This window comes from Seriola lalandi, unplaced genomic scaffold, assembly GCF_002814215.2.
Source record: "Seriola lalandi dorsalis isolate HSWRI2012SDOR001 ecotype SW California unplaced genomic scaffold, Sedor1 jcf7180002054581, whole genome shotgun sequence".
Lineage (NCBI taxonomy): Eukaryota > Metazoa > Chordata > Actinopteri > Carangiformes > Carangidae > Seriola > Seriola lalandi.
Genome location: NW_019525134.1, coordinates 1,447,542 through 1,460,191, shown reverse-complemented (window position 1 = coordinate 1,460,191; position 12,650 = coordinate 1,447,542).

Here is a 12,650-nt window from a genome sequence, read left to right as displayed (position 1 = left end):
CCTACATTACCCACAATGCAACTCCATCCCCTTCAGTTCTGCGAGAGATTCAGGTGCGTTATGCTAGAAGTGGCTAATGTAGCCTCGAGATGCTAGCCTGAAGCAGAGGTGAGGAGCAGGCTGCAGTCTTTTCTTTCTCTAACTCCTTCAGACAGTTTGTTAGATTTCCTGTAGCTCCAGGTCAACACAGCTTTTTTTTCATAATTTTTTACTTTTTTATTGATTTATTTTTTTACATATGCCCCCCCCCCCGCTCTGGGTGTAAAATGGAGCTGAATTGAGAGTTCCCCTTTAACTCGTATGTATGCTGCAATTGTAGTTTATAAAACGTGAGACGCTCCAGAGACGTCGTTACTGGATATGATTCACTGTGATGATTTTTGCAGATATTTGGATTGCATTCCCACAGCGTAGATTACTTCACGGTTGGTGTAAACGATGTTAGACATGGATTGTGGTGTCAGTCAGCGGCGGGGGTCACTGATGTGCACGTTCACATTCATGTTTCCAGGCAGATTTGTCCTTTACAGGTTTTTGAAGAAATAAGAATAAAGAAAGGTGGTGAGAGTTTGTAGAAAAAATAACACTTATTTTTTTCATCAGTTCATTCTGGTCTGCACAGTAACAGCTCGTCAAACTGTCCAGAGGCAATATGATGGATCTTTCCAAAGGGTTGAGTCAGACTATGAGGCCAGCAGCACAATAATATGAGATTTAAGGCAACTCTAAGTGGTATTTGAACTAAATCAGTGGAACATGTTCAAGTAGAAAGAAACCTTCCTGTACATTCGTACGTAAAGTATCAAATTCTCATTGAGTTTGGTTGATTCCCAGTAATAACTACAAACATGCCTATTCAGGTATGAACTGCTTCTTTGAGATAGCTGATGCATATCTTTACTGAACTCCAAACACATCCAGAGGAGGAACATTAGCAGCCCTTGCATGCTCGCAGTAAATATATTCACCTCTCATTTCACTCAGAACATGTATTACCTGCTTTCTGGACATGAAATCAGCACATTCATCCCAAAAGCTGTGAGGATGTTCTGTTCTATGCTTTTCCTTTAGGATCGTTGCTTATTCAAGAGAGAAAATACATTTCTTTTGACACACATGTTCAAGGAGTAGAGGAGGAGAAAAAAAAGTGTTGAACTGATTTCAATGTGAATTTTCTTGCCTCTAGTGTATATGTGTAATTACATGTGAATTGTACTGTAAATATGATATCTTTCACTTAATAGTTCTTAATGCATGAACAAAAACATGGCAGTTCGTAATACCAGCTAGCCTCACTGCTAATGGCATGGACAGCTTCTCTAGCATTGGCATACTTCTGCAAACGAAACCTAAAAAATGAAACACAAGAAATACATGATGTGGACGAAATAATGGAGAAATCAACAAAGTCTTCTCACAGTGAAGGAGGTGCCGGCGGCTCTGAGCTCGTAAGAACGAGGCTAATGCAAATGCCGATACAGATTTTCCCGGGAATGACAGAACGCCCTGGTTCACTGTCAACCAATGGGACGGTGCCATCTTGAATCAAATGCTCTAGTTGAGTGTTCCCACTTTTCATATCTGAACGGACCTTTTTCCGGGAGATTTCAGCACAGTACACCTGCAGCGTTTACCTCAGCGAACAAATCACGTAATCGTCCACGAATCTGCTAAATTTACAGGCATGTTCGGCTAGCTGGCTTATAGAGGCTAGAGGAGCAGGGTTGCCTTAAGAAGGCGAGAGGGATGTTCTTTCCTGTTCCTCAATAAGACACTCAGCCAACTGCCAAAGTGTAGCTGCTCACTTACACTAACAACAGAGATCTGTGTAGGTTATCTCCCCGAACTAAATATGTTTAGCTATGTGAGGGTGTGATAAAAAAGTAGTTCCCTGGGTAACAGTTCCACAGATGTCGCCTGGTTCTCTTCAGCTAAATTAAACCCACTATTAGATGTCATCTCACATCTTGCCATAATTACGAGCTCGGATTTAATCTGGACAAAGTTATAAATCATATTACTCCCTGTTGATTCCAGTCTGCGTGTTAGGGCGTTTCATCTGGGATTACACCAGCGCCCCGTGCAACATGGGCCGAGCCTGTGAACACAAAACTGTTGTGTGAGTTCTGAATAGTTCTGAGGCCGACCTCTCCTAAAAAGAGTGGACCACCAGTTTCATCCAGAGCACGGCCGACAGACTCCTCACTGTTGGAAGAACTTCTGTTGCTGCATTCATTATTTTGTAAACCTTGTAGGTTTTGTTTTGCATGACCTGAGTTTTGAAAGGTTTATTTTCATATATTTTTACTTCACACCATCTGATTCATCTCCACAGCCAGGAAAAGAAAGATCCAGTGTTTACACGCTCAAATTGCACTTGTTTTACAGCCAGCTCTATAAATCTTGTGAAACAAACTGTTCGTAAAACTGGAGGAAAAATGTAACCGTAGAAGGTACATGGTGTGATTCCTTTGAATCGCGAATATGTACTTCTACAAATGTATTTACTGTAAATCACGCCGTTTGGAATAGATGCACCAAGTGCATGCTGTAGTTTTATCAGGTTCAGCATAAGCATCAACATCAATCGCCCTTCAACTACAAAGGATGTAAAGGATGCTCACCAGTAGCATCTGAACGTAAGCCATGTGATTGCACACTGAGTGGGTGTTCCCTGTATTTTCTCTTTAATAAGTTGCCTCTGGTTACGGTCTGTTGTCGATTAATGTGTGATGAAACCTGCAAGAAGCTGTGCTGATTCCCAGTCACACATCAGTATACCTCCCGCTTTCAAAGGCTCGACCAGGGAGACTTTGTCATGTTTAACCAGTACGTGAGAAAGATTTTCCAACACTTTATAAAAAAAAAGAAAATTGGCAACGAGAAAGAAAAAAACCCACAAGAGCAACAGCCCATTTATTTTTCACTATAAATTAGTAAATGATTTTATTCATTTCTGTGTTCATTTCTGATTTACTGTATTTGTTGCATTTGTTATGGATTGTTATTCTTACTGTTGTTGTTGTTTTATCATAAGAAGGAAATGTACTTCATCTGATATACTGGCACTGGAAGAAAAATGCATTTGGTTTTTGTACTGTAATTGTTTTGTTCACATTGGGCGCTTATTTGATTCAGTTGTTTAATAAGGTGTTTGATTTCATTTGGAGTATCAGTACTCATGGAATCAACATTTGTGTAGTATGAAGTTGTATTTTTTTTGTCAGTGCAAATTAATGTTATAGTGTCAATCAGCTTTTTTAGGTGTTTGAACAAAATGTGTTTTTTACAAATACAAGGTGTTCAAGTATGTGGTATAAAAAGGGTTATCATTCAAACAACAGACTTTTTACAAATAAAGGCTTATACAGTAAAGAAAGCTAATGTCTTTTCATTTGCCCTTTGTGGACTAATATACAACATTGTTTCATTTGACCTCTTTATTAATTTATTTTCAGATATTAGTCCCCAAAAGGTAAATAGCACACGATGTTGCAGAATAAGAGGATCAAATCAGGTATTTACCACTGCTGTTCCAGGTTGTTGTCGGAGCTCTCACCTCCTAGTTGGTGTCTTGCTTTTGATAAGGACTGTTGGATATGAAGACAGTCTGAAAACAAAATTTCAAAAAAAAAATCAAGAGTGTCTTCTTTTAATTTGATTACAAAACATTGCGCGTTTATGAGAATATACCTCCTTTCATACCCTATTTCCTGAATAAAGACGCAAAGTGACTCCTGCTGACACGTGTAATATTTGCCCCTTTTTCAGTTCAGGAACTATTAAATAGTATTTTCTTTTTAACGGAGTTGGCAAATATAAAACGATCTGCAGTAGTAGAGGTTGGATAATGAAGCTTTGTGGCCTATTTGGGGCAGTTTGAGTTCTGCATCTGTAAAGCTGTAGATAATTAATTTGTTTTGTGAGAAGGACAGATGCAGGTGTCCTCTGGATGAGGACATGACGCTATATATGGTAACACATTTGGACTTTTTTTTTTTTCTCTGATCCACTCGGGGCTTGACCCTCGGTGAATGTTTAGGCGGTGAAGGTGAAGAGAACGGCCTCTAAATGTGGCTGCTGCACCTGGAGCACAGAGAACAGCAATGATCCAGTGAGACATTTGAAATACTGTTTTCCACATAAACCTCTAAGCACAAGGAAACAATGTGTTGCTGTCCAAACCAGCTTATAGATTTTATAGATCGAAAGCAGAGGTGATTTGGAGGCCAATAGGTGCAACCTCTGTCCCAATTTTTATGTTGATTAAAAGCAGAATTTGTCTAGAAAACATAAATGAAATTCAAAACACATGAGTAAAATATGTTGTAGTTTCCAAGTGAACCGGAAGCTCATTTCACACACGAACAGATGACACCGTTACTGAGGCTCTCTAATGCTGTTTACAGGAGTCATGTTTGTAGACACTCATCTTTCACTGACTGCTCTACATATGACTGAGTCCTCTCTGTGTGGAGACTGCATGTCCCTCCCGTGTCTGTGTGGATATCCTCCGGCTGCTCCAGTTTCCTCCCACAGTCCAAAGACATGCAAGTCAGGTCCACCGGAGACTCTGAATCGCCTGTAGGTGTGAGTGTGAGTGCGAATGTGTCGGTCGACATGTGTGTTAGCGCTGTAATAGACCGGCAACATGTGCATGCCCCACATCCAATGCATGCTGGGATGGATTCCAGTCCCCGGCTTAACAGAATAGGCAGTTTGGAAAATGACTGGATGTGAGACTCTGTAATTACATGTGAGTATCAGTGCACTTGTAATTTATATGGTCAAGAAAAATACTGATTGAGTCCTTAAACAAAGTCAACCCACAGCAGAGTGTGTAATTTTGCATTGAGGGCTTTAAAAAGTCATCAGTTCCTGGCTTCATTAATGATTTTGGAGCAGTGACATCCTCCAGGCACTAATGCTTCACTGTCATCAGCAGCAGGACCTGAGGCCTCGTGTGTAAATGGTGCACATGCATGTAAATGACACGTACCCAGCTCGGTGTGCAACATGTGGGATTTACAGAGTAAAATGAAAATGGGAAGAAAGCACAGTGTACACATCATGAACATGATGATTTAGGAAAAGATTCAGGAGTGGATGATGGTGAAGCATAATCTACGGGTGTTACTACAGTGCACAGTTCAAATGAGTTTTCTGATAGGCACCTATGATGTGGAAATATCCCTGTACAGAACAAATATGTGTTATAATCTTGAGCTTGTTAGCTTGGAAATCCTGACACACAAAAACCCACAAGTAATTTAAACCGATTGATTCAAAATAATAATTTTAGATGAGCATCCCAATGAAGTCTGCAGCCATCCTGCCAGCCCACTGAAGCTGTGCTCAGACACAGCAGTGCTTTGAGCTAAATGGTAATATCAACATGCTAACACGCTAACATGCTCATATGACAATGCTAGCAAGTTGATGTTCAGCAGGTACAGTGTTTACCATGTTCACTATTTGAGTTTAACATGTTAGCATGCTAACATTTGCTAATTATCAACACAATGTGCAGCTGAGGCTGATGGGAATGTCATTAGTTTGCAGGTATTTTGTCTTACATCTAATAAATTTTGACCTGACAATGACAAAACTACGTACATACTAGATACATTTAGCCTGGAAATCAGACCAATCAGCGAGCTCATGTTCGGGTTAGATCAGTCTGGCCCCTCCCATTCAGACAGATTTCCATCCATCCAACTGGTCGGGCCAATCGCAACCGTTTATCTGAAATGCAGCCGGTTTGATACGACGACTGACACAAAAGCGTTGCTGAAGTATTTCCGTTAAAGACAAACATGGCTGCCGCTGATGTGAAGAGGTTTCGTCCAGTATCGCAACAGTATTAAATAAAGTGGATGATAAAGTTTCTCTAAAAAAAGAACACTTGCGCTAACGTGGTAATTCTAACTCTGTTTCCATTATTCTGTCGCTCTGTGTTCCGTCACATTTCGTCGGTCTGTGACTGTAGATAATGTTCCTGAGAGTGAACTGGGAGGTTCATGTACAAATGGGAATTGGGATACTTAAAAACCAACAAATGTCTGTACAAAATGTTTTTGTCAATCCAGTTGATGTAAAATATTTCACCAGATACGTGTAAATTCTGATCTGCTGGTGGCGCTAGAGGTGAAGTCCTTAGGATTCATCCTCTGGCACCATGAACATCTGTACAAACCTTCATCCAGGTGTGAAGCTCTCACTGCAAAATCACAGTCTTTTGGTTAAAATGCAAACCATGTAACTGATATGTCGCCTGTTCGATTCTGACCAGTGACCAATGTTTCATGTCACACCCCCTTCCTGTCTCGGTGTTTCCTGTCTGTAGAGGTTAGAGAGGGGGGGGGGTTAACTGGGCTGCCAGCCAAGAGGCCTTTTTTTCACAGGAGACATTTTGACTTGTCACGGAAAGAAAAGCACAGGTGTCACTAACGTTACTGATGATGGCTCCGTTCTGTTCAGGTGTCCCTGTGCAGTGTGATGATGAGCCAGCGTTAAGATTCTCAGGACCCTGAAGTTTCTTATTTACAGATGAACTCCTGCTGCAACAGGTTCTAATGTCTTCAGTCAAAATGCCCTGGAGCGTCATGAATAACCTTCAGTTGGTTTTGTTAAACTCAGGCGCAGACACCAAACAAACCTTTGTTACAACTGGACCCCCACAGTGGTGCAGCAGTTAACACTGTTCCTCACAGCGAGGAGGTCTCTGGGTTTCAATCTACTAGCTGACTGGAGTCTCTGCTTGTGGAGACTGCATGTTCTCCCCGTGCCTCCGTGGGTTTCCTCTGGGTACTCCGGCTTCCTCCCACAATCCAAATACATGCAATTTAGCTTGATTTGTCTCTCTAATTGCCCATAGATGTGAATATGAGCATGAATGGTTGTTTGTCTCTGTGTGTCAGACCTGTGATTGACTGCGACACTGTGGGTATAGCTAATGGAAACACCCTTTGGTCAAAACAGAAAACATGGGTTGATGTTGATGGGTGTGATTCACAGACAGCTCAAATTTGAACTTTTATTTAACTCAAAATGCCAAATAATATTGTTGCTAAAGTTCACTGTAATATTGGTTTTTAATTGTGCTAAACTAGAGAAATGTAACGGTACATCAGAAAATATTTTAAAGTATTCAAAAAGGGTTTTAACAGGCAGTAAAATAAAGAAAGAATAAAGAAAGAAAGAAAGAAAGAAAGAGAGAAACCACACTGGCTAGCAGCTGTAGGCCTAACCACTTACAAAACAGCATCTTAGCAACCATTAAAATAATAGCGACAGCCTACCTTGTGCTTGTTTTTCCCCACTTCCCCTTTTTTTCTGCTCCATATCAGTTCTTTTTTGAGACATGGCTGTTTTAATATAAATAATGCATAGGGGCAAGAAGAGGCATGCAGCAGCACGGTTAAGAGAGGGAGAATCATTCTCTAAATTTCCAGTGTATACAGTATGTACCAGGGTACTCCACACAAAACGTTTAGTCAGAAAATTGAGCCCAAGATGACAATGATTATATTTGTATTAAATATAATGATGTTGCATTAAAACTGACAATGCACAAAGTGTTTAAGATTCTTCCTCAACACAAAGTATTTGGGGAAAAAAAGAAGAAAACAACTGGAATGTTTAAATTCTGATATTTAACATTATTAAATTAGAAATATCAATGTGTAACACGTTTGTTCCATATAATGAAAAGAAACAATAGTAAATTTAGTAAAGTGATATGAAACATTTTAAAGGATTATACATAATTCATTGCAGTTATTAAATTGGCCACATTGCAGATAGTTTCATTTCACAAATATTGCGACTGGAGTGTCAAACAGTTGATCCATAACGACAATTCCTCTTCTTCTTGAGCTTGGGAGAAGCCAGTTCATACCAGAATTTACACATATTAACCAGACTGATTTGAGGTCAGAGGTCACATATTGATTCAGTGGAATGAAAAAGGTCTAACAGATAACCAGGGGATGTTAATACTGCTGGACAGAATCAATGTCAGTAATAGAAGAGAAGGTCATAACACGTAGTGAATATGAATTTACTGCAGCATCACAGACAGAGACAATCTGAACAACAGACCGTGTCTGTTTTTAAATGTGACCGGCTCATTTTAGCTTTAATGGAGATATTTGTGTGTTTTGCTATTGCTACATAGCTAACATCAGCATCAACAGCTAACCACTTACCAGTCTAGAAGAAACGTTGTAAGTTCAGCATCAAACTCGTGCAATGAATCTTGCGATAGGTTGGATCTGCCTGTTGGACCTGTCTGTCCCCAGGAAAAGACGGACGTATTTTTTTTGTCCGGATTTGAAGGAACCTCCGAAATGAGAGTCGCTCCGCTGTGACGCACTCGGTTGTTAAATGCAGTCGCTGAAGGATGCAGATCCTGAATTGAGACACAGCTCTTGTCTCTATCATGCCTTTTCTTCTGCTGATGTTAGCATGCTAACCAGCTAGCTCTGACCGGCCTCGTCACTTTCTGATAGCGACTCACTACAGCATCCAATCTGTCCTGAGGACGTATTAAATCCTCTTGTCTTGTAAACCCAGCGATGGCTCTTGCCAAGCGACAATCAACTGCACCCGCTCCCGGCGGCAGAGAAAACTTACAAATAGCCATTTTAATGGATCATTAAAACAAATGCCATCAGAAAGTGAGATGAAATAGATTGACCTCTGTTTTGTAAGTGGATTGTGGCTTGAACTCATGTGTTGCTTAAAAAACAAAACAAAACACCAGCAGTAAGCAATCTGACCACACATGGGTTCAATATGTTTGTGACTGGTTTCCAGTCTTCCTGCCCTGAACTGAGCTGCCTCACTATGCCTGTGGCCTCTGATGTGATGTTATTTAAATGTGACCACACATCACTTACCTTGTGGGTGAACTACAAGAAGAAGTGACTGAAGATCTATGGCCTCAACCTTCATGTGTGTTTGAATCATTGCTGTGATAATGTGTTAGTTGTTTTGTCGTTGTGTTGTTGTTGTATTTCATCATGCTTAGCCTCCTCTCGTCGCTGTGACCTGTGTAATGATCCTCTCCTGATGTGTCCTCCCTCAGATACAAGGCAGATTTAATGCACAGGTTCGTCTCTCCTAATTGATTTCTTTTCATTTACTCTCAGTCGCTTCCACCAGCCACTTCGACAGTTGATTACGCCGCTAAGTGAGTTCACCTTGAGAGGAGCTGAGGTATATAAATAATATGTCAAACATGTCCAACTTATTAAATCAAGATCAAATTATATCCATCACAGGGCTGTATCGTAAATAGCAACGAAACGAGAACATGTACAGGGACAAGAGCTTCCCTTCAACACCTCTGTTTGGTGTGGGTAAACGATAGAGTGAACAGTCTCTGCAGGTTTGCTGTTGCTGAATTTGCCTGTTTTCATCTCTCTTTCCACGGGTTGGCTCGCTGCACTGGAGTGCATAGCTCTGTTGAGAAGATGGATACAGAGCCAGTGAAGTGGCTCAGCAAAATGTGCCCTCCATTTCTGTGTTCTATTGTCAGCACTCCATATAAAAACATAAAATATTGAAAGGGTGCATTAACATGGGTCAGAAATTGATGGCTGTTCCTCTGTGGGAAAAAAGAAAAAAACCAAAGTGGTCAAAAAGCTGCTGCTTTGGCTTTGAGGCTGAGAATGCCTGCTTGTGCTTTCTGTCATGTACATTACTGAGTGTAACCAGAGCGCTGAGGCTGACATACAGTCTTTATGAAAGGTGACTGGAACATTTATTCTTATGCAGATAAAGCAGTTTCACTTTAAAGGAGCTATATGTAATTTTTGCTATTGCTACGTAGCTAACGTTAACATTAGCATCTGTTTACTTACCAGTGTAGAAGAAATGTTGCGAGTTCAACATCAAACTTAATTCCTTTACTCACCAACAGCTGTCTCCAGAGGTGGAAACTAAACCTTTTGTTTTACTTCTATTTCTATCCCTTCTTTTCTTCTACTGAAGTTAGCATGCTAGCCAGCTAGCCCCCATAGCTAGCTCACTGTCACGTTCAGGCTGCTCTGTAGATATAGCTGCTCAGAGGACATATTATAACTCCTTGTGTTATTCAGGTTCAGCAGCAGAGAAATCTGACATACAGCCCCTTTAAAAACCAGAGATTCACCGCAGCTCTTCAGTGACACAGGACAGGACGTCTCCAGCAGCTGGGAGCTGAGCTGTCTAACATTTCCTCAGCTTGTTTCTCTGATAACTTCAGATCCAGACGTCCAACGACTAAAATCCTTCATCTGGTTCAAATATAAAGCTGAAAACCACCAAGGTGTAAAAAGTGTCTGTGGCTTAAAACTAGATAAAAGTCACTTTTGAGCTTCTGTCAGAAAAACACATGATCATAGAGGATATGATGTCATTGACAGGCAACCAATGGAACGTTACCATCATTAAAATACACAGATTTCTCTGGTTTGAGAATTGATGGAAACATTTGTGATAATGTAAGGACACAACTCAACAACATATAGAACATAGATCTAGTTGTTTTTAGACATTTTTTATATGGAAAAGTTACAGATCATGACTTTAATATGATTCAGGGAACAGATAGAGTAACTGGGTTTTCTTGGACTGGCTGGGTAGATAATGTCTAGCAAAATCATCAGTTATTCAGTCAATAAAGAGTTACTGTATGTCTGTTAGTGGTTTACCCCAAACATGAATCTCAAATCCTTTAAGCATCCTCTTTGACATGATAAAATGTCAAACCACCTTCTCCTGTAGCTCGGTGCGTCCATCTATTTTCCCTTCACAGGATGTTCGTCTGTGTTGCCATGGAGTTCTTGTTTGGGGGTTTGAAAAGAGAGCGAAGAGACGAAGAAGAGTGGAAACATAATGTGTCTAATAAAATATTAAGACACATCTCTTTTGTGCAATGTGACCACAGCTGAACCACTAAATCCAAACCCCCCCAGGGTCATCATTTAAAATCCTCGGGTGTAGCAAAGAGGACGGCGGTGGTGAGCAGTTAAAGGTGAGATTTTAGTTACACATGTGCGCCAGAGAAAGTGTGAACACTGCACGTTGTTTGATGAATGTAACTAAGAAGGTGTGCACACATGCCACCAGTGTCAAAGTCAATTTTCACTATTAATTGATAGCATATGGCTAACAGAGGCTGTGTTTGAGCTTGTTAATGCCCTCCAACATTTGCATTAGCTCATGAAATGAATACAAATCAGAGCACAAGATCGAATTTTGAAGTCACGGAAATGTCTCTCCAGCATTTTATATTAGACATGGAGAAAGCTCTGGGAGAATCACTTTAAATCATTAGCTTGGTGTTGTGCGTGGGAAGTATCGTCTTTCTTTTAAGACAAGTGAGGAGAAGAAGATCATCCATCAGTCAAACACATACAACTGTGTTTTTCTGGTGAATCTCAACATCCTGCTTCTCAGTTTGTTCTGGCGTTTTCTCTGGACTGAAGTCAGTCACTGAGGGACAGATCTGAGATGATCAAAAATGCCATTAAGTCAAAGCGGATATGGGAACATAATGTGTCTTCTCTTCGGGTCAACTATGTTATCCTTTTCTTACTGCCGGCACTTTATGAAACTTACAACTGAAATGCAAACTTACTCCTTTCCTCTGTCCCTCGTTTCATCCTCTCTTCCTCAGACAGCTCGTGATGGGTCACCTTCTGCAATGACAGACTCTGAATTTCAGAGAAGACAAAAGTATCAGGAGACGTTGCCTCTGACTGCGAGTGTCCCACTTCTTTTTTTTGTTTTAGGTTTATTTGTACAGTTGTGTCAATCTTTGTAAAAGCAGTTTCATGCTGGTATTTGATGCCAATGTGAGATGATAGTTCAGTGTCACTGCGTTTGGCTTTTAGTGCCAAGGAAAAAAAATGCAATGCAAAGGAGACCTTTGCGTCTGTGCCAGTCAGACGATGTTTCACACTGCTGTTCCTGGTTGTTTGTCCTTGTTCTTGCATATGATTTGGTTTCGTACCATCAGTATTTTTTATAAGTAGCAGCCTATGGTTGCTTGGTAGCTGCAGGGACAGTAAGTGAAGTCATGCTAAATGTCTGGCCTATATTTTTTTTTCCAAGGCGGTTGGGGGAGAGGGAGGAGGGGGAGGGGAAAGGGGGAGGGAGGCCTGCTGAAGCCGGAGTGTGGTGCTCTTGGCTCTGTTGCCATCGGCGGCCTTGAGCTCTCCTCAACACACACACACACACACACACACACACACAGAAACACTCACCATCCAACAGCCTGGCCTGCCATCTGCTGGCCAATGTCTGAACTGCACCCCTGCCTTCTTCAACAGCAACAGCAGTTTCAGCGTCTCAACAACACTACACTGCCACCAAACACGCCAAGTAAATAAATCACTAATATTGCTGCAATGAGCAATCGATAAATACTTGTTTATATGTTGCTGGTGTAACATAAAATCTATCTTCAGACAGATCTGTCAGAAAGGAAATACCATATCTCAACTCGTCTGTCTGAGCCAGAGCTCTGATTCACACCTGGCAGTCTGCTGTGAGGGAAACACAGGTCGGAGTGGGTGGATGAATGAGTCCGTGTGGAGGCGTTACACTGAAACCTGCCGGAGGTTTGAGCGGGACACAGTTCCTTCACTGTGTGAGAC